We start from the raw sequence: 25610 nt of genomic DNA on the forward strand, positions 1-25610 counted from the left end.
TGCATGAGCTTTGTTGGCAATGTCTGGCTGGGGGCAGCTCTGAGACCAAGGGGAGGGGCTCAGGGCTAGCGGTGCCCAGAGGAGATGGGGCGAGGCTCATGTTTGACAATACATACAGGAGAACGGGAGGGGGGCCCTCAGGGTTGTGATGCCCAGGGAGGAGTTAATGGAGGCTGGCAGGTTCTGGGGGCGATGGGCTGGGGCATGGTTGACAGTGCTGGGAGGCAGTAGCGGCTCAGGGCTGGCAGTGCTTATAAAAACAGACAAAAATACAGAAGTGTCACAGCACAGTAATACTGAAAAATTGCTGACTTTCTCATTTATGCCATATAATTAACATCAATTGAAATATAAATACTGCTTATACGTTCTATATATTATACACTGAAAGATAAGTACAAGCCATTGTATGAAATGTTAGTTTGTACTGACTTTGCTAGTGCTTTTTATGTATCCTGCTGTAAAACTAGGCAAATCTCTAGATGAGTTGATGTACCCCCTGGAAGATCTCTGCATACCCCTAGGGGTACACGTATCCCTGGTTGAGAACCACTTCCTTAGCCCACTCCTGGGTCCATTTGAAAACCCCAAACCACTTGTGCTTTAATACCTCCCCCTGCTGCAAATGGTTCTGCCCTCCTGCAGGTAAATGAGGGCTTGTCTACAGAAAAGAGTTGATGTTAAAGCAAAGTAGGTACTTTCCCGAGGTGTCAGCAGGGCATATACAGGCAGGCAGAGTGCTATGCATTAGTGCACTTTACAAATCACGCCCCTCCGGTAGGGCAGAAAATCTTAAAAATGTGACTTGAGTGTCACCGATGCAATGTCTGCCTGAGGCTGCAAAGAGCTTGAGACAATCGCCCTGAGAGGCAGAGTTGCCCATGTATCTCAATGACCCACTGCTTGGGGGTGCTCTGCCAACCCCTCCCCAGTGGAGATCTCTGTGTGTGGCAGGAGGGGAAGAGCACAGTGGGTCAGAACTGGAGGGCCCCCCCTGTTGTTGACTCTGCCTCTACAGGGGAAAAGAGGACCCCTGTTGCTTCCGCCCCGTACCTAGGGGCTAGGGAAAAAGGCCTCAAGCTTGTCTGGGATAAGAGGGGGGCCATCCTGGTGCTCCCACTGCTTTGCTGCTACTCCTGCCTCTCTGGGAGGAGAGAGCGTCAGCCTCTATTTGCATGGGGGCAGAGTCATGGCGGGGCCCATGTGACGGGGTGTGCTAGGGTTCTGGTTTACCTTTATCCAGATCTGGGTGCACCTAAAGGTACAGGCTGCCTTTCTCCTGCCCTACAGAGGTGACTGCACATTCCTGTGGCTTTTCTAGACTTCCTTAACTGGGAGAACTCCCGCATATGAGTTGAAGACCCACGCTCCAGAGATCCCCCCCAGGACCCGAAGTACCTTGTCCTCCTGCTGGCCATGTGACCCACAGAGTCTGACCCATTGACTCTGGTCAGCCTGCCTGAGCAAGCCCACCACCTGCAAACCTGGAGCCCCTGGAACTCTGGATGGGGTCAAAGTGAGCAAAAAAAGTGGAGCATCTCATGCTCCATTCCCTTGATCATGGCATGTACATACTTACCTGGGAAGGAGATTTCTGATTGTGGAGGGCTCTTTAATCTCACAGAACGAGAGCCAGTGCTGGAAGATGAAGTTAGCCAGATGTAAATCAAGACTGGAAGTCTCTTTCTAAAAGAGCTGCTCTAGTACAACCAGAAATTATGGACTCAATGGGGCAATCATTGGGTGAGGTTGTATGACCCACGTTATGCAGGACGTCGGAGTAGGTGATCATAATTAGAGTTTCAGATAGGTCAACTGGGGGGGAAAAAGTCATGGATTGTGTGACTTTTCCCATTTTTCTGTGACTTTTCCTTTTGTGTCCATGACTCGCTCCACAGCAGCGTCTCCTGGGACTCATGGCTGGGCCCGGCTCCCCATGCTAAACATTGTGACCAGGTGCATGGGGTTGTAACGCCGCTCAGGTTTGGCCCAACTGCCCCTCAGTCATGATGGGGGGTGGAGGGCAGGGGCCAAACCTGAATGATTCTGTGTAGTCTGCCCTAGCCACCTGTGCAACACAAAGGCAGCTGGTGATTCTCCTGCCACCACCAGAAGCTGAGAGAACACACCCAATTGAAGAGGAGCCCATTGGCTCATTTGTAATTGTCAGGAAAGTCACCCCAACAGAAGGAAACCCCTTAACGCTGCTGTCACAGGGCCTTATGTGACCTGCTGTTCAGTGGAAGATGATGGACACTATGGGTATGTCAACACTGCAAAGAAGGACCTGTGGCACTGGTCAATTGACTCCGGCTGCAGGGCTAAAAGGAGCAGTGTAGATGTTCAGGCTCACGCTGGAGCCCAGGCTCTGAAACCTGATGAGTGGGGAAGGCCTTGGAGCCCGGTTCCAGCCCAAGCCTGAACATTTACACTGCTGTTGTTAGTCCCGCAGCCCAAGTCAATTGACCCAGGCTCTGAGATTCAGTAACATGGGGTTCTTTGCATATAGACATACCCCATGGGGCCTTTCCTGGGAGTGTTGCATTGTCCAGAGCTGGAACAGAAACTGGGAAAGTGGCATGGTGTGTCTGAAACTCAGCTGAAAGGGAGATGCCTCTCCTTTGCCCAGAAGGCCTGGATGTCAGTCCTGCTGAGCAGTCAGCACCGGTAGTGGCTGGGCAGTGCCAGGGCACACCAGGTATTACGGATTGATGAGGTTCTGCCTAAAGGGTGGGTTCCTTACCCTGAGTCGGGGTTTCAACCTTTTTCCATTTGCAGACCCCTAAAAAATTTTGAATGGAGGTGTGGACTCCTTTGGAAATCTTAGACATAGTCTGCGGACCACAGGTTGAAAACCACTGCCCTCAGTAATCCTGACCTCCTGGGGCAGAACAATACTGAGGAGGTAAAGTAGGGGGAGAATTGTAGGTCTGCAGCCAGATTTGTAGGTCTGTAGGTCACTCCCAAGTAGGAAGGCGCTCCTGTGAATGCAGTATCCAGCTTCTCCAAGGGCCTTGGGCTCTAATCCACTCTGCTGTGGCTAGAGGCAGGACAAATCCACCTAAGCAGGGTTTAATTGCTGTGTGGTTTCTGCAGTCCCTCCCTCTGTCAAAGCAAGGAGACTGAGATCTGACGAAAATTAATTCCCCCCCATGAGTTCTGCAGTGGGTGTCAGAGGAGCTACTGCTGTACTTCAGCTCCAGACAGTGATAGGGCTCTTCCTTCACAAATCACTCTAGCCAGAGGAGGAAATGAGGGGAGGCCTAGTGTATTGGCCTAGAAGCCAAATGGAAACTCTCGGGGGCTGGATAAGTTCTCTATTTGCAGTCCCAAAGCAGCTAGGGAACACTGTCTCTTAAGGGTAAAGCCCTTAAGCCTCTTTGTGGCTACACAGCTGAGCCACATAGACAGCTTCAAAAGATTTAAATGATGGCTTACAAAGCGGATTTTCTGGCAGAAACACATCTAAGCATAGCCTGCTTCTGCAATTGCAGGCTTCCCAGCTACAGGAAATTGCTATAGCTGTCTTGCCAAGGCCACATTATCAGTGGAGGGTAATGGTGTGTGCCCAGGCTTTTTAACTATGATCATGAGGACAGTTGTTTATTTCATAAGGTCTCTCTGAGTGAAAAGCTTATTTGCATAGATGATAGCTGGTGTGAAGCAGAGTTAGAGGTCTCCGGACCGAATATCACAGCCCCATGCCAGCTATTAAGGGCAGTGGAGCTTCTTAGAAATATTGTAATGTCATTCTTGTTGCTGAGAATCTCTGTGAATCCCAGACGCCACGTCTTTGATCCTAACAGTTCTTGGGCCCAAAAGGGAATTCATAGCAAACGTGTCAGGAGGGGCTGTTTGCCGTGTCTGTCACCTCGTGGTATTTAACAAGGCTGCTGGGCTCTGGGGTGGTTTGGCCTTTCCTATGGCCATACTCTGTTACAGAGACATTCATAAGTTCTCACTGGATGTAAGGAAAAGGGCAAACAACTGAGAAGCGAATTTGTGCCTGTGGCAGGCTGTGTGGTTAGAGCTAATGCCACAGATGAGGAACTTAAGGGTTTCAGAGCTACCCTTTCTTGTCTGATCTGCCTGTTGGAGAGATTATAGATAGATGCATTGAAGCCAGGCAGTTGCACATCTTTGCTGACCAGAGCATAATGTGGCTGTGGAACTCGTCAGAGTAAATGTCACAGTAGAGCTGTTCACAGTCTGCAGAGCTCTAAACAGGTTACGAGCCCTCGGGGCCCCATGTGCAGGTTGTGTCAAGTAGCACTGTAGAGAGAAGCAAGGCAGAGTATGTGGCCTGGCTGGCCATAAAAACCTGGACATTTTGACAGCTGGAAACTCTGACAACTCAGCAAATCCTAGGGTCAGAGAAGCCTGAAGGAAGAGCATGTGTTTGGACCCAGAGCAATCTCTGGAGCTGTCTCATTGGAGGGTTCTTTGCCGGCCTGCCGAGTCATAAGACAGATTCTCCCTGAGAGCTCCATGCAGAGTTGCAGCAGGGGAAGCTGCACTCTCCATTCCCTGGACAGGGTCATCATTTCTTTGTCTGTTTTTCCCCTTCACGTTCCTCCAGAAAGTACTAGTACAGGAAGTAGTGGTCAGGCTGGGAGGATGATTCTTGACCCTCTCCTGCCATCTGTTTGAACTGTGGTTTTGCTCTGTTCCTGATTGTTTACCAGGACCATGGGGAAGTCTGGGAGCAGAAGAGGTACTATACAGCCAAGGATCTGCTGGTGCTTGCATGTCTGCTGATGGAGCGCGCATGTTAAAGCAGAATTTCATGAACATGCTGCCAAACTCCTGCTTTAAAGTGGAAAATCAGTTATTATTTCAGAAGTTGTTATTGCTTATTATTTAGTGCCCAAGCTGTGCTAAACACCTTTGAAAACAGACAGAAGAGATGATCCCTCCCCTGAGTACCTTGCAAACTGAATTGGACATAATGTGACGAAGGAGGAACAGACAGCAGCGAGGCAGTTGGGTGGGAAAGGGAGTGGTGGGGATATGATATCAGGGAGAGCTCACACTCAGGGAAGGCTAGCATGTGGCAGCACAGAAAAGTATGTTTTGTTGAGGGGTGAGTAGATGTTTTATTTGGCTGGTTTCTTGTAGGCCTTGTGGCAGAAGTGGAGGAACTTGAGTGAGGAACATCTGGGGCCTTGTTGATCAGCTCAGAGAGGTCGCTCCACGTGTAGTGGGTGGGCTGGGAGAAAGTGCTACCATGTATGTAGGAGAAGCAGATGAATGGAGATCTACGGTGGCACTGAGAGCAGAGCGGGTGGGAGGGCAGTGTGAAAGGAGATGAGGTTAGCTAAATATGGGGGTCAGAGTTGTGGGAAACCTTGAGAGTGAGGACAGAAAACTTACACCTGAGGTAGTGGAGAAGGTAGGGGGTCAATAGAGTAGTTCAGAGGAGTGATCTGACCAGAGCAGTAGGCAAGGAATATTGTCTTGGTAACAGTACTGTGAATGGGTGGAAAGGAGGGTGCATGTTGGGGGTGTTGGGGTGAGGAGGTAACAATAACCAAGGTAAGAGATCGGGGGGCCTGCAGAACAGTGTTAGCTGGCTGGACACGCACAGAAGGTTGAATCATTTTTAATAGTGAGGGTAATTAACTGTTGGAACAATTTACCAACAGTCATGGTGGATTCTCCATCACTGGCAATTTTTAAAACAAGACTGGATGCTTTTTTAAAAGATCTGTGGTAGTTCAAGAGGAATTATTGGGGAGAAGTTCTCTGGCCTGTGTAATAGAAGAGATCTGACTAGATGATCACAAGAGTCCCCTCTGGCCTTGAAATCTATAAATCATGGAGATGCGGTGGACGAAGTGGCAGGATCTGGTCACAGCCTGGATAAGGGGAATGAAGGAGAGAGAGGGGTCAGGGTGACTCTTAGGTTATAGGCTTGATGGACAGGGGAATAGCAGTGGGGTTCATAGGAACAGAGAATGATGGGGCAGGCATGGGAGAGAAGATCAGTTTGTTTTTGGCCACGTTATGTTGATGGTGAGATATCCAGAAGGAGACATCAGAGGGCAGGACAAGATTTGGAAATGAATGAAGGGAGGCTGTAGGGGAGAGGTTGATCGGTGATCTTGCATTCCCTGATATGAGTGATTTCACAGAGGGATGCACTCTAGGATGGCTTCATTGAACCACAAAGTACCAATATCGTTTAACAAAGAGGAAAAAGCATGTGTTATCTGCTGTGTGCTGAATGCCCACTGCAGCATGGTTTGCAAAATGTCCTGCACACAAATCTGTCTTCATCATGTTGCATTCACGTCTGCCATCAAGCAGAGAGGGGGATTGTTTAGTGTGGCCCAGGAAGGTGAAACAGGAAGTTAGGAAAGGAAAATTAGGCTGAAGATCTGCATACGTTTCACAGTGATGTGACTCATTCAGCTGCAGATTAATCTCCGAAGGGAAGTGATGGAAGCCTTATAGCTTGAGACTTCTAAAGCTGTACTGGACAAGGCACTAAAACACGTACAATGAAATGGCACAAAATTTGATTAATGCAAGTTGAGGTTGCCAGGTGATAGCTCTTACCCTTCCAGAACGTCAGTTTGGCAAAACTCAAACTTCTGATACCAGGAAATACAGAGTTAAGGTAAATGGCCACACCACTTTAACTCTGCCCTTCCTGAGCAATGCCCAGAACCCCTGTACTCACATTCCTTTTCACTGTAATGGACCTGCACCTGCCCTGTGCTCAAGCCCTGAGCCTACTCCCCCATAAGAATACCATGCTTGTAAAATGTAACAGCTACTTCATTCTGTTTACTGTCCCTTCATACCTGCACCCAGGATACCACCTAACCCTATACTTTCCCCTACCCATCATCAAACCCACAGCTTGCTCTCCTATCCCACCTCACTACTGACAATACCCCAGCACCCTGCTACTGACAAAATCTATGCAATTCTGTATTGAAACAGGCACTGAAGACCCCACTGCCCTGCTACTGACAAAGTTCTTTATTGAAACAGATAATGTCCATAGTGAGGTGGGACCTTCAGCTGGGATTCCTGCCCCTGCTTCAGCCAGGCTTCCTCAACCATGCCCAGGTCCACCCAGTCCACCCCTCCTTCAAACCGGGCCTCTCCCCACACACTTAGGCTAGTCCCGCCTCCCCGCTGGGGTTACTTTATTTATTTTTCTGAATTTCAGATGTTTAAAATTGCAGTACTTTCAGCCCCCCATCCAGATCCTAGCTCACATGGGGGACAAGGAGAGGGGCTCAGCCCAAAAGGAACAGGGTCCCCCCAGATTCCAGTACACACACGGAAGGGGAGAATTCAGGGCTGACAGCCCCCCCCCCCCACCTTCCTCTGCTACCTCTTACATTCTCCAACCCTTTCTGTCCTCTCCCTGCCCACTCCCCCTTACCTGAGCCCCTAACCCCTCTTCCTTCCCCTACTACCCATTCCCATTTATCCCCTTCCCCACTCTACCCCATCTCCCACTGCAGACCCAAACCCCTCTCTCCCTGTCCCCACCTATGCTATCCTCCCGGTGAGCATTTGCATGTGTCATTTATTTTCTTTTCAAAAATAGTTTGAGAGCCTTCTTACGTATCCGCTGTACTTGCATTACATTTTTAAAAATACTAACCAACCAAACAAAAACCCAACACATCTCACCTTGACAGAGGCAGATTTTCCCCAGATGTTTATAATTCAGTCTCAGATTGCTGCCCAGGGTGGGTTTCAAACTTCAAAGTTGCTAGAATCTGTGAACTTAATGAAATGCTGGTTTTTTTCCTGGGGGCAGTGTCTCGGGAACCCCTTGCTCAAATGACCCCACATTTGGATCACTAACCCTACCCTATGCTCCCACGAGGCAAAGCAAATGTCAAGCCAATCTGTATAAGCAGGTGGATTTTAGAGTAAGTGCACATGCTTACACAGATTGTCCTGAATAATCATCCTTTAAATAGGAAGGGCTTCCCAACCTTAGCTGGAGAGGAACCTCGAGGAAGAATGGAGGGTTCTACTCATCCATGAGCAGCATAGCAGGCTCAGAGAGATGTGAAGTGGTCCATTCATCTCAATAAGATGTTCTCAGCTGAAATATACTAACCAGTGGCGCTGAATACAGCCTGAAACCCTAGCGCTGAGATGTGAGTGGGAGTTCACTTCCTCCCTCCCCAGTGCAGGAGAGTTTCTGAATTCTGCCAGTTCTCAGCTCCTCACAGCAGGCTCAGCAGTGTGTTCTTGGTGCAGACTCTGAGCATGCCGGTTCTGTGCTCCCCCCAGAGGGGCAGGGCTTCCCCAGATCCTGGCTGACATGGAGGTGGGTGGTAGGGAGATGGGCTCAGACCCCCTTAGAGGAATAAGGCACCCCAGATCTTAGCTCACATGGGGGGGGTAAAGAAGTGCAACTTAGAGGCAAGTCCCCTAGAACCTGGCTCACATGAAGAGGGACATGGAGGGGCCTAGATGGGCAGGGGGCCCCAGATACTGGCACACACATGGGGGGCTGGGATTGGGGCTCAGATACCCCTAGAGAGGCAAGGCCCCCATGTCCCACCTCAGGAAGAGGTGCTCAGATTCCCTTCGCAGGGTAGGGCCTCCCAGATCATGGCACACACACACACAAAGGAAAAATGTGGGGCTGACAGATGCCCATGCCACTCACCCCCATGTCCCCCCCTCAGTCCCTCTGGCCTCCTCCATCACCCATCTCCATGATCCTCTTTGCAGCCCAAATTCCTCTCATCCGTATTCCCCCTACTCTTAGAGGCATAGAATGCCCCTCCCTTGTTAGCAAGCATTCACCTCTAGTCTTTTTACAAAAATAATTTGATTACATTCCCCCCAAATAAAAATAATAAATAATACAAAAGAAACCTGATAGTGACAGATTTCAGCAATATGCCACCTAGCCTTTCCAGATTTTTGCCCAAGGTGGGACTTAACCATCATTGTCTGGGTGAATTGGTCAGCAAAGGCTTACCGCTTATTCCCCTGAGCTCTCCAGCTGCAGTGAACGCTTTCCACCTACAAATCCTTCTAGCTTCACTCTCTGCACATGCTCCCTGTGATCTGTTCGGTGCATGACCCTCACTCAAGAGCCTAACTGGAGAGCCAAACTCGTGCTAATAACATTCTGAATTTTGCTCCCGAAAGGGCTAGCTGGTGCCAGGTACCCTCTGCGGGCAACCTTCAAGTGAGTGAGACTCTTGTGCCTGGATCAGAGTGATGGTTTGTTTGATCTCTAGGTCTGAGCAAAACATCTTTACCAGAATATCCCTTTAGAAAGCTGTTTATTGCAGGGGTGGAGGGTGTATCTCAGAAACCCCTTGGTCAAATGAGCCCAAATTTGGATCACATCAGATTTCAAGGCAGTCTGATAAGCATGCAGGTTTTAGAGCATTAAGAGTCGTCATCCTTTAAACAGAAAGGGATTCTCAGCCTTAACTCCTAGTAGAGCTAGTTCTCCACTATTATGGAGAGCAACCCTGCATTGGCTGGGAGGTGAACTGGCTGCTTTAGTGGGTCTTTTCTCTTCTCATTCTTCTGTGACTGTCTGTGCCAAGAGATCCTGTCATAGGGTGTGTTTTGCTTTGCAGGCAGAATTAAATTGAAAAAGTAAAATAAATAAATAAATAAATAAATCCCACTTGTGAAATGACTCTAGTAATTGGTTATTGAGAAAATAAAGTAGCAGATGGTAAGTCTACAGCCATTATCCAAACACCTGCCTCTGTACTTTCTATCTGTTCCTCTTGGGGTAGCTAGAATCTGGGAATCTGCTTTGCTGATCAGAGCTGCCTCATTAGCCAACCCAATGGAGCTCGTTTTGTGACATCAGTGCTTTGCTAAATCACTTTGTAGCATCCGATCTTTAGCTGCTAGACTGGCATGTCTCTTTATCCTGTGATGACTGGTCAGGGCGTTGGAACTGGCACTCTTTAAAACCAAAGATCTCTGGAGGAATTAAAATCCTAACAGGTATGCATTTCTCAGCTAGAGTTTCACAGGTCACAGATGAGCAAGACTCAGGATATGTCTACACTACGGGATTAATCTGAATTTACAGAATTCGAATTTTGGAAACAGATTGTATAAAGTCGAATGTATGCGGCCACACTAAGCACATTAATTCGGCGGTGTGCGTCCATGTACCGGGGCTAGCGTCGATTTCCGGAGCGTTGCACTGTGGGTAGTTATCCCATAGCTATCCCATAGTTCCCGCAGTCTCCCCCGCCCATTGGAATTCTGGGTTGAGATCCCAGTGCCTGATGGGGCAAAAAACATTGTCGCAGGTGATTCTGGGTACAGCCTCACCCCTCCCTCCATGAAAGCAACGGCAGACAACCATTGCGCTTTTTTTCCTGGGTTAACACTGCAGACTCCATACCACGGCAAGCATGGAGCCCGCTCAGCTCAAGACAGCAGTCATGAACATTGAAAACACCACGCACATTCTCGTGCAGTTTATGCTGAACCAGGACCAGAAAAACGAGGTGAGGAGGAGGCGGCGACTGCAGCGCAGCGACAAGAGTGATGAGGACATGGACACAGAATTCTCTCAAACCGCGGGCCCCGGTGCTTTGGAGATCATGTTGTTAATGGGGCAGGTTCTATCCGTGGAACGCCGATTCTGGGCCCGGGAAACAAGCACAGACTGGTGGGACTGCATAGTGTTGCAGGTGTGGGACGATTCCCAGTGGCTGTGCAACTTTCGCATGCGTAAGGGCACTTTCATGGAACTTTGTGGCTTGCTGTCCCCTGCCCTGAAGCGCCAGAATACCAAGATGAGAGCAGCCCTCACAGTTGAAAAGCGAGTGGCGATAGCCCTGTGGAAGCTTGCAACGCCAGACAGCTACTAGTCAGTCGAGAATCAATTTGGAGTGGACAAATCTACTGTGGGGGCTGCTGTGATGCAAGTAGCCAAAGCAATCACTGAGCTGCTGCTACGAAAGGTAGTGACTCTGGGAGATGTGCAGGTCATAGTGGATGGCTTTGCTGCAATGGGATTCCCTAACTGTGGTGGGGCGATAGATGGAACCCATATCCCTATCTTGGCACCGGAGCACCAGGGTACCCAGTACATAAACCGCAAGGGGTACTTTTCAATGGTGCTGCAAACACTGGTGATCACAAGGGACGTTTCACCAACATCAACGTGGGCTGGCCGGGAAGGGTTCATGATGCTCTCGTCTTCAGGAACACTACTCTGTTTAAACGGCTGCAGCAAGGGACTTACTTCCCGGACCAGAAAATAACCGTTGGGGATGTTGAAATGCCAATAGTTATTCTTGGGGACCCAGCCTACCCCTTAATGCCATGGCTCATGAAGCCATACACAGGCAGCCTGGACAGGAGTCAGGAGCTGTTCAACTACAGGCTGAGCAAGTGCAGAATGGTGGTAGAATGTGCATTTGGATGTTTAAAAGGTCGCTGGCGATCATTACTGACTCGGTCAGACCTCAGCCAAACCAATATCCCCATTGTTATTGCTGCTTGCTGTGTGCTCCACAATCTCTGTGAAAGTAAGGGGGAGACCTTTATGGCGGGGTGGGAGGCTGAAGCAAATCGCCTGGCCACTGATTACGCGCAGCCAGACACCAGGGCGATTAGAAGAGCACACCAGGAAGCGCTGTGTATCAGAGAAGCTTTGAAAACCAGTTTCATGACTGGCCAGGCTACAGTGTGAAATTTCTGTTTGTTTCTCCTTGATGAAAACCCGCCCCCTTTATTGACTCATTCTCTGTAAGGAACCCACCCTCCCCCTTCGATCACAGCTTGCTTTCAAAGGAAATAAAGTCACTATTATGTAAAAATCATTTATTCTTTATTAATTGATTATAAAAAGAGGGAGAGAACCTGGGTGGGGTTTGGGAGGAGGATCGGCGGGAAGGAAAAGGCCACTAAAAAAAGGTTAAAAAAATGACAACTTTTTGCTTGGGCTGTCCACTGGGGTGGAATGGGAGGGTGCACGGAGCCTCCCCCCCCCCCCCCCCCATGTTCTTACACGTCTGGGTGACGAGGATATGGAACATGGTGCCGGGGGGAGGGGGGTTATACAGGGGCTGTAGCGGCACTCTGTTATCCTGCTGCCGTTCCTGAAGCTCCACCAGATGCCGGAGCATGTCTGTTTGCTCACGCAGCAGCCCCAGCATTGCAGCCTGCCTCCTCTGATCTTCCTGCCGCCACCTCTCATCTTGAGCGTCCCTCCTATCCTCACGTTGGTCCCTCCTGTCCTCACGTTCACTGGCATCTTTCCTATTCTTTGAAACCGTGTCCTTCCACTCATTCAGATGAGCTCTTTCACTGCGGGTGGATTCCATGATTTCCGCGAACATCTCATCTCGCGTCCTCTTTTTCCGACGCCTTATCTGAGATAGCCTTCGGGACGGAGGAGGGAGGCTTGAAAAATTTGCAGCTGCTGGAGGGAGGGAAAAAAGGAGAGAATTTTTTAAAAAGATACATTTTACAGAACAATGCTTATACTCTTTCACGGTGACCAACACTATTCACATTACATAGCACATGTGATTTCTGTGCAAGGTCGCATTTTGCCTCTTAATATTGAGTGCCTGTGGCTTTGCTGCTAGAGATCACAGACGCAGGTCCGGGCAACAGAATTCGGCTTGCATGCAGCCATGGTAAGCCATTGTCTTTCGTCTTCTGCGCCCTCCTTTCCCACATACCAAGCAAAGCCCGTTGAGTGCTGCGGTTTTCCTGTTAACCTTCAGCAGCAGAAAACAAACTACCCCCCCCCGTCCAATTCTCTGAATGATCGCTTTATCCCTTCCCCCACCGCGTGGCTGGTATCAGGGAAGATCCCTGCTAGCCAAACGCAAAAAGCTCAGGGCCAATTCCCCCCCCCCCCCACGCTTGGCTAACTGCAGGGAAGGATTTCTTTTCAGCCACAGGCAAACAGCCCAGTAGGAACGGCCACCTCTGTCCCCTTAATTAAATTCCCGTATTTCAACCAGGTTACCATGAGCAATATCACTCTCCTGAGGATTACACAGCGAGATAAAGAACGGATGTTGCTTGAATGCCAGCAAACACCGGGACCGTACGCTGTCAGGCTTTGTCATGCAATGATACCAGATTACTTGCTACTAGCATGGCGTGGTCAAGTGTCCTACCATGGAGGACGGAATAAGGCTGCACTGCCCAGAAACCTTCTGCAAAGGCTTTTGGAGTACCTCCAGGAGAGCTTCATGGAGATGTCCCTTGAGAATTTCCGCTCCATCCCCAGACACGTTAACAGACTTTTCCAGTAGCTGTACTGGCCGCGAATGCATCCCAAGTCCTCAGGGCAAAGTAATCATTAAAAAACGCTTGCTTTTAAAACAAGTTTTATATTTTAAAAGGTAAAGTCACCTGAGGTCCCTTCCATTGGGTCATGGTCTTGGATACTGGCTTGGGAGGGTACTTCAGTCAGGCTGAGAAAAAGATCCTGGCCGTTGGGGAGAACGGAGTGCTGTGTGCTCTCTGCAAGCTCCTCGTCCTCCTCCTCCTCTTCCCCGTCCGCAGAATCCTCAGGTGTGGCTGATGAGATTACCCCCGCCTCGGAATCCACGGTCAGAGGTGGGGTAGTGGTGGCGGCCCCCCCTAGAATTGCATGCAGCTCGGCGTAGAAGCGGCATGTCCGCGGCTCTGACCCAGAGCGACCGTTTGCCTCCTTTGTTTTTTGATAAGCTTGTCTGAGCTTCTTGACTTTCACGCGGCACTGATCTGAGTCCCTATTGTGGCCTCTCTCCATCATGCCCTTGGAGAGTTTTTCAAAAGTTTTGGCATTTCGTCTTTTCGAACGAAGTTCTGCCAGCACTGAATCCTCTCCCCATATAGCGATCAGATCCAGTACCTCCCGTACGGTCCATGCTGGTGCTCTTTTTCAATTATCGGCCTGCATGGTTACCTGTGCTGATGAGCTCTCTGTGGTCACCTGTGCTCTCCACGCTGGGCAAACAGGAAATAAAATTCAAATGTTCGCGGGGCTTTTCCTGTCTACCTGGCCAGTGCATCCGAGTTCAGATTGCTGTCCAGAGCGGTCACAATGGTGCACTGTGGGATAGCTCTCGGAGGCCAATACCATTGAATTGCGGCCACACTAACCCTAATTTGAAATGACAGTATCGATTTTGGCGCTACTCCGCTCGTCGGGAAGGAGTACAAAAATCGATTTTAAGAGCCCTTTATTTTGAAATAAATGGCTTCGTTGTGTGGACAGGTGCAGGGTTAATTCGATTTAATGATGCTAAATTCGGATTAAACTCATAGTGTAGACTAGGCCTCAGGATAGGTCACACTGCAGCTGGGACGTGCAATTCCCACATGGGTAGACGTAGACATAGACATGCTAGCTCTACTCGACCTAGTGTGCTAAAACTAGCAGTGTGGCCCTTTGGCTAGCCACTCATGTACAATCCCACCTGACCCTTGGGGTACAAACTCAGCTGGCTAGCCCAAGCCTGTGCCAGCTAGCTCCAGCAGGGCTAGTGTGTGTAACCCTGGGAATCACACTTCCTGACTGCTGTGTAGACAGACCCTCAGTGTCTTAGCTCACACAAGGCAAAAGCCTAGTCTGGGCAAGGCAGTTAGCATGTCTTGGTAACGATAGAGAGGAGCCTAGTGAAGACAAGGCCTTACGGAATTCCCAGTTCTCTGCTATTTATTGCATTGTGTCTATTATCTGCTGCTTGCTCAGTAAGATCTGGGGGAGACAGCTTCCCTCCCCACATATGTGTGCATTCTTGAGTCTGTGAAAGGCTTGCTTCATGGTTCTGTAGGACCCTGGCACCCTGCTTACAAGCCTTTCAGTTCTTTGCATCTTTATATTTCATTCCAAAACGGCTCCCCTGAGGACAGTGGTTCTCAAACTTTTGTACTGGTGACCCATTTCACATAGCAAGCTTCTGAGTGCGACCCCCCCCCCCTTATAAAGTAAAAACACATTTTTATATATTTAACACCATTATAAATGCTGGAGGAAAAACGGGGTTTGGGGTGGAGGCTGACAGCTCACGATCCCCTATGTAGTAACCTCGCGACCACCTGAGGGGTCCCGACCCCCAGTTTGAGAACCCCTATCTTAGGAGAAAATGTTTATCCTAGAGAAGAGCACAAGGGACTAAGAGCCCTCCCCTGATGCCAGGATTTACATGTGAAGTGGTAGGTTCTTACTCAAGGGCAAAAATGGCATTCTCCTCCTCTAACCTGAATGACCCATCATTCTTAAATCGGAATCAGAGATGCAGGAGTTGGGCTGCAGATTATGTGGTTCAGGCTCCTATCCAAAGACTGTCTGGGGTCTGCAGTTGTTCAGGTGATATAGTCTTTTGGAAGACATGCATAGCACTGTGTCATCTTTGAAGGGGGCTTGTAGTTTTTATCATGTAGTGGCAGCCAGAAGTGGGTTTGGGTGATGGTGTCAGTTTGCAAGGCTAGGATCTCGAGTTAGGCTGTTTCAGGCAGAGTTCTCCACAAATCCCCTCTTAGCTGTTCTTCACTCAAGGGCTGCATTGGGGGTGGGGGGGGAGGGGAAAGTGTAGTGGTACTCTATTAGGCCCTGCCCACTTGGGATGCCACTCACTGGAGATCGTGCAGATCTCTGTAATGTGATCTTCTGTTCTAGGACCACCCGTGAAAGAGGTAACGATGTTGGTACTTCAGATAATTTTGAGATGGGTTGGGGCAGTTTACACCTTTTCTGACCTATTGTTCCAGGCTGCCTACACACTCAGTCAGACTTTGCTCACAGTTTGAAGGTTACCTTCTTGGCCATAGGGACTAGAGCCCGTGGTGTTGTCTAGGCTTGGGAACAGCACCATGTCAGCAGTCGGTTCTAGCAATCCATGCAGCTGCACTGGTTCTGAGCCATGTTTATCCTTGTCTGCACTTACAGCTAACCCATGGCCAGCACTGCTTCAGCTCCAGCGATCGCTGGAAGTGTGTGCGGAAACAGCACTATTAAGTGCTGACAGGGCCTTCATTTTATTCTTTTTTAAAAGAAAGCTTCGATTCTGGAGTACAAGAGGGCAGCTCCAGAAAAGAGGCTCGGCTGGGAAGCTGCTCCCTAACCTCACTGCTGGGGCCTCTGTCCTCCCCACTGTGTGCCCTGTTGAGTAGGGGCTGGGCGGCAGTGTTGCACCTGTGCTCAGCACAGCAGCTGGGGAAGGGGTTTGGGATACTTATCCCCAAAGCCTGAAATATAGGCACTGACACACACACGCAACTGGAGATGCTCTAGAATTTTGGCCACATTCCAGTTTTCTGAAGTTTACTGCAGCTCCCTGTCCCATGTATACAAGCAGTTCACAAATAATTTTGTCCTTGGCTTCCTCCCCTAGAGCGAGGGATTTTACTTTGCCATATGGCTGTATTAAGGGATTTCTCTGCAGATGCCTCAGGTGCAGTTAGGTCACAGGCAGGTAGCCAGGGAATATCTTAAAGATAAAGGGAAACATCATCATTGAGTGACACACTCGACCATGAGTCTGGACTGTCTTCCCCCAGCTCTCTTCTGCTTATGAAATCCCCTTTTGAGCGAGGCCTTTCAAGAATGACCTCTTCCTGAACTTCCTCTCTGGTAGTGCATCCAGTCAGTGTTGCTTTAGCCTGAGCTCAGCTATTTCAGATTTGCTTATCTCCATCTCCTGTGAAACTGGAAGAATCTGCACTTTGCTCAAGTTCCACTCCAAAGAATGAGGTAGGTGCATTTTAGTAATGGCTTAAACCCACCCAGGAGCAAAGGTCCACTGGAACATCCCCTCCCCCAGTGCCCTCCTCCAGACGACAGGCACCACAGCACTGTTCAGATCAGGACACTTGCAGTGTGGGTTTCGCTTTAAGGACTATATTTTCTGGGCTTATAGGTTTACACTTGACCTGTAATTCAAAAGAAAATTAACTTTCTTCTCGCATGTTTAGAATCTATTACTTGCTGTTCGCCCCTTACAAAGTGGGCTCCACGCTCTCTGTAACGTCAGCTGGATGTAGGAAAGTCTGAGACTGGTCTCCTCACCTTACAGTGTAACTGACAAACGGGTAAACATGGACAGATTGCGAAGGAGGAGCACAAAAGAATAGCAAAGGTGTGTAAGGACAAAATCAGAAAGGCTAAGGCACCAAATGAGTTTCACATAGCAAGGTACATAAAAAGGCAATAAGATGAGATTCTGTAAATACATTAGGAGCAAGAGAAAGACAAAGGAAGGAGTAGTCCACTACTTAGCAGAGAAGGAGAGTAATAACAGACAACTCCAAAAAGACTGTGGTGTTTAATGCCTATTTTGTTTCAGTCTTCACTAAGAAAGTTAATTGTGACAGGATGCATAACAGAGATAACAACAAGAGGGAAGGAACGCAGGCCAGAAAAGGGAAAGAATGTGTTAGAGACTATTTAGATAAGTTAGATATAGTCTAGTAAGCAGGTCCTGACAGAATGCCCTCTAGGATACTTTAAGAACTAGCTGAGCAATCTCGGAACCAGTGGTAATTATCTTCAAGAATATATGGAGGGTGGGTGAGGTCCCGGAGGACTGGAGAAGGGCAAACATAGTACCTATTTTTAAAAAGGAGAACAGAGGACCTGGGGAATTTTAGGCCCATCGGCCTAACTTTGATAACTGGAAAGATTCTGGAACATATTATTAAACAATTAATTTGTAAGTACCTAGAGGCTAATAGAGTGATAAATAATAGCCAGCATGGATTTGTCAAGAACAAACCATGCCAAATCAACCTAATTTCCTTCTTTGACATGGTTATTGGCCTAGTGGATAGGGGGAAGCAGTAGGCATGATATATCTTGATTTTAGCAAGGCTTTTGACACAGTGCCACATGACATTCTCCTAAGCATACTAGGGCAATTACTATAAGGTGGATGCATGTCTGGCTGGAGACCTATACTCAGAGAATAGTTATCCATGATGTGCTGCTAAACTGGGAGGACATATTTAGTGGGGTCCTATATGGGCCAGTCCTGAGTCTGGTACTATTCAACATTGTCAAGCTGGGAGGGGTTGCAAGCACTTTGGAGGACAGAATTAGAATTCAAAAGACCTTGATAAATTGGAGAATTAGTCTGAAGTCAACAAGATGAAATTCAGTAAAGGCAAGTGCAAAGTATTGCACGTAGGAAGAAAAAATCCAAGGCACAAATACAAATTGGGGAATAACTAGCTAGTTGGTAGTACTGCTGAAAAGGATCTGGGGTTATAGTGGATCGTAAATTGAATATGAGTGAACAATTTGATGCAGTTGTGAAAAAGGGTAATACTGTTCTGAGGTTTATTAATAGGAGTGTGATATGTAAGACCTAGAGAGGTAACTGTTCTGCTCTCCTCAGCACTGGTGAAGCCTCAGCTGAGGTACTGTGCCCAGGTCTGGGTGCTACACTTCAAGAAAGCTGTGGACAAAATGGAGAGTCCAGAAGAGAGCATTTTGAAAACCTGACCTATGAGAGAGGCTAAAAAACTAGGCAAGTTTAGCCTGAGAAGAGTACACTGAGGGGAGACCTGAGAGGTCTTTAAATATGTGAGGTAGGTAAGTAATGTTTACAGATGGGTAAATCCAGATATAATTCACCCCAGGTCACACACTGAGTCAGTGGCATAGTTGGGTATAGAACCCTGGAGTCCTGATTATTATTATTTATTATTTACATCCTACTCACACCTACATTGGTGCACAGGGCTTCCATCCCTCTCTTTCATTAAGCAGGAGACCTGAGTCTCCAGTTCTAACCACTAGAAGATACTTCTCCTGATAAGCTTTAGTTTCAGTTACTATGATTTATTTGTAAGTTATTTTAGTTGAAATAAACAGAAAATGGGTTCTGTGATTTGATATGATTTAAGTTAGTTTCTAGAAAATGGAGTGATTTGACTTTAGAAAGGTGTTGGGATTTTTTATATGTTGAGTCGTGGATTTATTAGGCCCACTTCTAAAACATTAGGAAATTCTTCCCTTTTGCCTTGCAGAGTTATTGTACTTCCTCAGTAAAGAAATGACCAGACACAGGAACGGCATGTGCCTTGCAGATTAAGTAGTCTCCATGCACCCAATCAGAATAATAAATGACAAAACTAGTTCTGAAAGAGGGGGATGTTGGCTGCACTCAGGATGTAGCACTACCTCCCCAGCCAGGGCCCTGGCAAAACTTTTCCTTTGGGAACTGCCTCTTGATTGTCTGGCTGTCTCTTCCAGCTGTCTTTCTCCATGTATATGAAAACTGCCCTTTCAGAAGGGCTCAGAGGCTGTGAAGTCAGAGGCTCTGTTTAATGGCCTTAAGGGAAAGATGGATGCAATTTCAGCATTGTCTTCAAACTGCAAAGTAGAAATGTGAAAGTAGAGTTCCCACAATAATCACTGGGCACATGATAAAGATTTTCTCATAAAGTTATTTTGCCCTGGTAATTGCATCAGTTTGCGGCAAATTGATGTGAGGAGAAAGTGTCCTTCAGCTGCCTCCGTAGCTGTGTATTAAAAATAAACTGTGAGCTCAGCCAGCATGAATCAGGGATGTGCTGTGAGAACAAGGGATGGGAGCTTTGTATATGGAGATTCAAATGGTTATGGCTGACATTGTGGCTTGTGTTCAAGGGCGGCTCCTCTCCTGGCCATAAATTATTATAGGTGTAATGGTCTGAGCTCGGGCAACAATGGACAGGTGTCCCTAGCACAGATACTCCCCCACTTGGGGTGTAAACAGACTGGCTCCGTGCGGAAGCCTCAGGCTTACAGTGGAAGTCTGGGTTGGTTGTGTAGGGACAGAAAAGACTCCCTGGTTCAGTGATTCTGACCACACATACACCCTCCCCGGGCTGTACTCTGCAGGGCTGCTCACTAACGTCCTAGATGAAATGCAATGCTAAGGCTGCAGGATGGTGTATATGGACACATACGGATTGGTTTGGCACTATGCTATTTAATGTTTTTATCAATGACCTGGAAGAAAACAAAATCATCACTGATAAAGTTTGCAGATGACACAACAATTGGGAGGTGGTAAATAATGAAGAGGACAGATCACTGATACAGAGCGATCTTGATCACTTGGGAAACTGGGCAGAAGCAAACAATACATATTTTAATACAGCTACATGTAAATGTATCCATCTAGGGACAAAGAATGTAGGCCACACTTACAGGATGAGAGACTGTATCCTGGGAAGCAGTGACTCTGAAAAAGATTTGGGGGTCATCATGGAGAATCAGCTAAACCGGAGCTCTGATGCTGTGGCACAAAAGAGCTAATGTGATCCTTGGATGCATAAACGGGAATCTTGAGTAGGAGTAGAGAGGTTATTTTATCTCTTTATATTTCACTGGTGTGATTGCTGCAGGAATACTGTGTCCAGTTCTGGTGCCTGCAATTCAAGAAGGGTGTTGATAAATTGGAGAGGATTGAGAGAGGAGCCATGAGAATGAATGAAGGATTAGAAAACCTGTCTTCTTGTGACAGACTCAAGGAGCTCCATCTGTTTAGTTTAACAAAGAGAAAGTTAGGCAGTGACTATGTGGGGTACAAATATTGAATAACGGGCTCTTCAGTCTAGCAGAGAAAGGTCTAAAAGTTGAAGCTAGAAAATTTAGACTGGAAATAAGGGGTAAACTATTAACAATGAGGATAATGAACCGCTGGAACAGTTTACCCTGGGTTGTAGTAGATTCTCCATCACGGACAATTTTTAAATCAAGATTGGATGGTTGTCTAACAGGTCTGCTCTAGGAATTATTTTGGGGAAGTGCTCTGGCCTGTTACACAGGAGCTCAGAGTAGGTGATCACAATGGTTCCTTCTGGCCTTGGAATCTAGGGAGTGATGGGACTGTTCGCAGTAATAAGTACCGTGACTAATGCTTAATGTTTCAGGGATAGTCCCAGTGTCAATAATATATTGGGCCATAATGATGATGATATTTACTACTATGGTAGTGCCTAGGGACCCCAATCTTGGACAAGGACTCCATTGTGCTGGATTCTGTACAAACAGAGAACAAAAAGAACCGCAAAGAGCTGGAAATCTAATTGTTTTACCGATCCATATCCCTTTGAGATATTCTTAAGTTACCGGCACCTCATTAAGAATTAATTCAAATACTTTCAGCCCTACATTTCTATGATTCTATGATCACAGTCAAAGTATTGATCATGACTTTTAAATAAATTTCCTCACATAGCAAATTACACCAGTAATTAAACAAGAATAATTTTAAAAAGCTAATTGAGTCCTGGTCTACTCTAGAAAATTAGATCGGCTTACCTGAGCAGTGTAGTTAAGCCAACCTAAGTCCCCGTGTAGACAGTGCTAAGTCAGTGGAAGAATTCTTCCATCGATCTAACTACCACCTCTCTGGGAGGTGGATTCCCTACGCCAGCAGGAGAAGTGTCTACACTGAAGTGCTGCTGTTGTACTGCTGCACTATTTCAAGTGAAGACAAGTCCTCACTTTCCAGTCTCCTGATTTATGCTGTTTTCATTTTTCTCAGCTTGGACAGTGAAAACTTAGTAGTCAGTTTCTTTTGTTTCTGGTCCGTTTCACTTTGTCTGTCATGAGGTAAGCGACCAAGGGGAGCTAGCGAACAGGGGAGTTTGAGAGGGAGTTTGTGGGAGGGAGACGTAATATAGTCGCTATAGTTAGGAAGGGCCACATCGCCAGTGCTGCTCCTGTCTCCTCCACCTGCGCCTGTATCCAGACAGAGAACCTAATCATGGATGCCTCTATCCAGATCCTGGTGTGGATTTCCAGACTGTGGCCTGCATTTCCTACTCACAGAAAGCCAGGCTGGGTGGACCATCCAGTGTGAGTAGTGCCTGCTGGTGGAATCTCTCAGGAAGCAGGTCTGAGAGCTACAGGAAGAGGTACGTAGGCTGAGGAGCATCCGTGCACATGAGGAATTCATTGACAGTTTTCATATGGAGACTTCCAAGGCTTAGGAGGCTACCCAGCTAGAGAGGACTGCTGTCACGCTCCCGGGGATGAGGATAAGGCTCTGGTACAAGGAGGACACTGGCTGCTGGTTACTTCTGGCAGCAGGCAGTGCTCCACCGCTACTCCCAACCCACCCACCATGGTGATGAAGAACCATTATGCTGCCCTGGCAACAAGCAATGAGGAATCACCCCCAAAGGAGGAGGAGGAGAAGCCAAGTGTCCCCAAGGCTGGGAGGATCACAGACATCACTCCCAGGAGGAAACATAGGGTGGTGGTGGTTGGTGACTCTCTTTTGAGGGGGACAGAGGCACCTATCTGTCGCCCTGACATGGCATCCCAGGAGGTACACTGCCTGCCAGGGGCCATATCTGAGACGTTGTGGAGGGATTGTCAAGGATCATCCGGCCCTCTGACTAGTACCCCTGCTACTCATCCATGTGGGCACTAATGATACTGCGAGGTATGACCCTCAGCAGATCAGAAGTGACTGCAGGGCTCTGGGAGTAAGGGTGAGGGAGTTGGGAGCACAGGTGGTGGTCTCTTCAATCCTTCTTGTCAAGGGTAGGGGCCCAAGCAGAGACAGTTGAATCCTGGAGGTGAATGCCTGGCTGCAAAGATGGTGTCACCAGGAGGGCTTTGACTTCCTTGACCACGGGATGCTGTTCCAGGAAGAAGGACTGCTAAGCAGAAATGGGGTCCACCTATCGAGGAAGTGGAAGAACATATTTGGCTACAGACTGGCTAACCTAGTGAGGAGGGCTTTAAACTAGGTTCGAAGGGAGCAGGTGACCAAAGACCACAGGAAAGTCAAAAACATGGAGACCTGGGAGAAGGGTTGGAATTTGGGGGGAGCAAGGGCTGTTATAGCTGGGATAAGGGAGAGACAAGACAGAACTGGGGTGGGGGGGAATCAAATCAGTATCTTAGATGTCTGTATACTAATGCGAGAAGTATGGGGAATAAGCAGGAAGAACTTGAAATGCTAGTAAATAACACAACTATGACATAGTTGGCATCACAGAGACTTGGTGGGATAATGCGCATGACCGGAATATTGGTATAGAAGGGTACAGCTTTCTCAGGAAGGACAGGCAGGAAAAAAGGGAGGAGGTGTTGCCTTATATATTAAAAATGTCTACACTTGGACTGAGGTAGAGATGGAAATAGGAGACAGATTTGTTGAAAGTCTCTGGGTAAGGATAAAAGGAGTAAAACAAGGGTGATGTCATGGTGGGGTCCACTACAGACCACCTAACCAGGAAGAAGAGGTGGATGAGGCTTTTTTTAAATAACTAACAAAATCATCCAAAGCCCAGGACTTGGTGGTGATGGGGGACTTCAACAACCCAGACATCAGTTGGGAAAATAACACAGCAGCAGGGCACAGATTATCCAAAAAGTTCTTGGAATGTATTGGAGACAATTTTTTATTTCAGAAGGTGGAGAAAGCTACTAGGGGGAGGCTGTTCTAGATTTGATTTTGACAAATAGGGAGGAACTGGTTGAGAATTTGAAAGTGGAAGGCAGCTTGATTGAAAGTGATCATGAAATGGTAGAGTTCATGATTCTAAGGAGTGGTAGGAGGGAGAACAGCACAATAAAGACAATGGATTTCAAGGAGGCAGACTTTAGCAAACTCAGGGAGATGGTAGGTAAGATCCCATGTGAAGCAAGTCTAAGGGGAAAAACAACTGAAGACAGTTGGCAGTTTTTCAAAGAGACATTATTAAGGGCACAAGAGCAAACTATCCCACTGAGTAGGAAAGATAGGAAGTATTGCAAGAGACCACCCTCACTTAACCAGGAGATCTTCAATGATCTAAAAATCAAAAAAGAGTCCTACAAAAAGTGGAAACTAGGTCAAATTACAAAGGATGAATATAAACAAATAACACAAGTATGTAGGGACAAAATTAGAAAGGCCAAGGCACAAAACAGGATCAAACTAGCTAGAGACATAAAGGGTAACAAGCAAACATTCTACAAATACATTAGAAGCAAGAGGAAGACCGAGAACAGAATAGGCCCGCTACTCAATAAGAGGAGGGGAAACAATAACAGAAAATGTGGAAATGGCATAGGTGCTTAATGACTTCTTTGTTTCGGTTTTCACCAAGAAGGTTGGTGTGGATTGGACGTCTAACACAGTGAATGCCAGTGAAAATGAAGTAGGATCAGAGGCTAAAATAGGGAAAGAACAAGTTAAAAATTACTCAGACAAGCTAGATGTCTTCAAGTCCCCAGGGCCTGATGAAATACATCCTAGAATACTCAAGGAGCTGACTGAGGAGATATCTGAGCCATTAGCAATTATCTTTGAAAAGTCATGGAAGACGGGAGAGATTCCAGAAGACTGGAAAAGGGTAAATATAGTGCCAATCTATAAAAAGGGAAGTAAGGACAACCCGGGGAATTACAGACCAGTCAGCTTAACTTCTGTACCTGGAAAGATAATGGAGCAAATAATTAAGCAATCAATTTGCAAACATCTACAAGATAATAAGGTGATAAGTAACAGTCAGCATGGATTTGTCAAGAACAGATCTTGTCAAACCAACCTGATAACTTTCTTTGACAAGATAACAAGCCTTGTGGATTGGGGGGAAGTAGTAGATGTGATATACTGTATCTTGACTTTAGTAAAGCTTTAGATACTGTCTTTCATGACCTTCTCATAAACAAATTAGGGAAAGGCAACCTAGAGGGAGCTACTGTAAGGTGGGTGCATAACTGGTTGGAAAACCGTTCCCAGAGAGTAGTTATCAATGGTTCACAGTCATGCTGGAAGGGCATAACGAGTGGGGTCCCGCAGGGATCAGTTCTGGTTCCGGTTCTATTCAATATCTTCATCAATGATTTAGATAATGGTATAGAGAGTACACTGAGCTGCCCCAAAAACTTCCTCTGCAAACCCCGCAAGTGGCATCCAGCATCTGCAAATTCACCAGAGCAGGCTGGCCTATTATATCCGCCACCTATGATTGGGAGGGCCATCTGGTCTAATCCGCTGCTAAAATGCAGGGTTTGTTGTGTCTAACCCATCCCAGACAGATGGCTCCAGCCTCCTTGTGAAAACCTCTGGCAAAGGAGCTTCCACAGCCTCCCTAGCCAGTCTGTTTCATTGTCCTGCTGTTCTTACAGTTAATACGTTTTTCCTGAGATTTAATCTAAATCTGCTGGGCTGTAGTTTGAACCCACTGCCTCTTGTCCTGCCCTGTGTGGCAAGAGAGAACGATTTTTCTCCATCTTTTTTATGGCAGCCTTTCAAGTATTTGAAGACCGCTGCTATGTCCCCCTTCAATCTCCTCTTTCCTAAACTAAACATACCCACTTCCTTCAGCCTTTGCTCGTATGGCTGCATTCCATCCCTTTGATCATCTTTGTCACTCACCTCTGGATCCTTTCCAATGTCTCCACATCCTTTCTATACATTGGTGACCAAAATTAGACACAGTATTCCAGCTGAGGTCTAGCCAGTACCAAGTAGAACGGTACGATCACCTCCTGTGCTTTCATGCTATGTCTCCCTTCAAGCAACCTAAAATTGCATTTGCTTTTTTTGCAACAGCATCTCATTGCTGACTCATCACGAGGTTGTGATCTACCACAACTCCCAGATCCTTCTCAACAGTACTGCTGCCAAGCCAGTTATCCCCACTCTGTATTGGTGCATTTGTTTTTTCTTCCCTAA

General features: G+C 47.4%; 1 protein-coding gene across 1 annotated transcript in view; it reads left to right on the plus strand.

Moving 5' to 3' along the window:
* The window catches only part of CERS4 (ceramide synthase 4), a 120778-nt gene that overhangs the window by 500 nt on the left and 94668 nt on the right, over window positions 1–25610 (plus strand). The window lies entirely within an intron of this gene.

This window comes from Terrapene carolina, unplaced genomic scaffold (genome assembly GCF_002925995.2).
Source record: "Terrapene carolina triunguis isolate 2854851 unplaced genomic scaffold, T_m_triunguis-2.0 Scaffold662, whole genome shotgun sequence".
NCBI classification, from domain to species: Eukaryota; Metazoa; Chordata; order Testudines; family Emydidae; genus Terrapene; species Terrapene triunguis.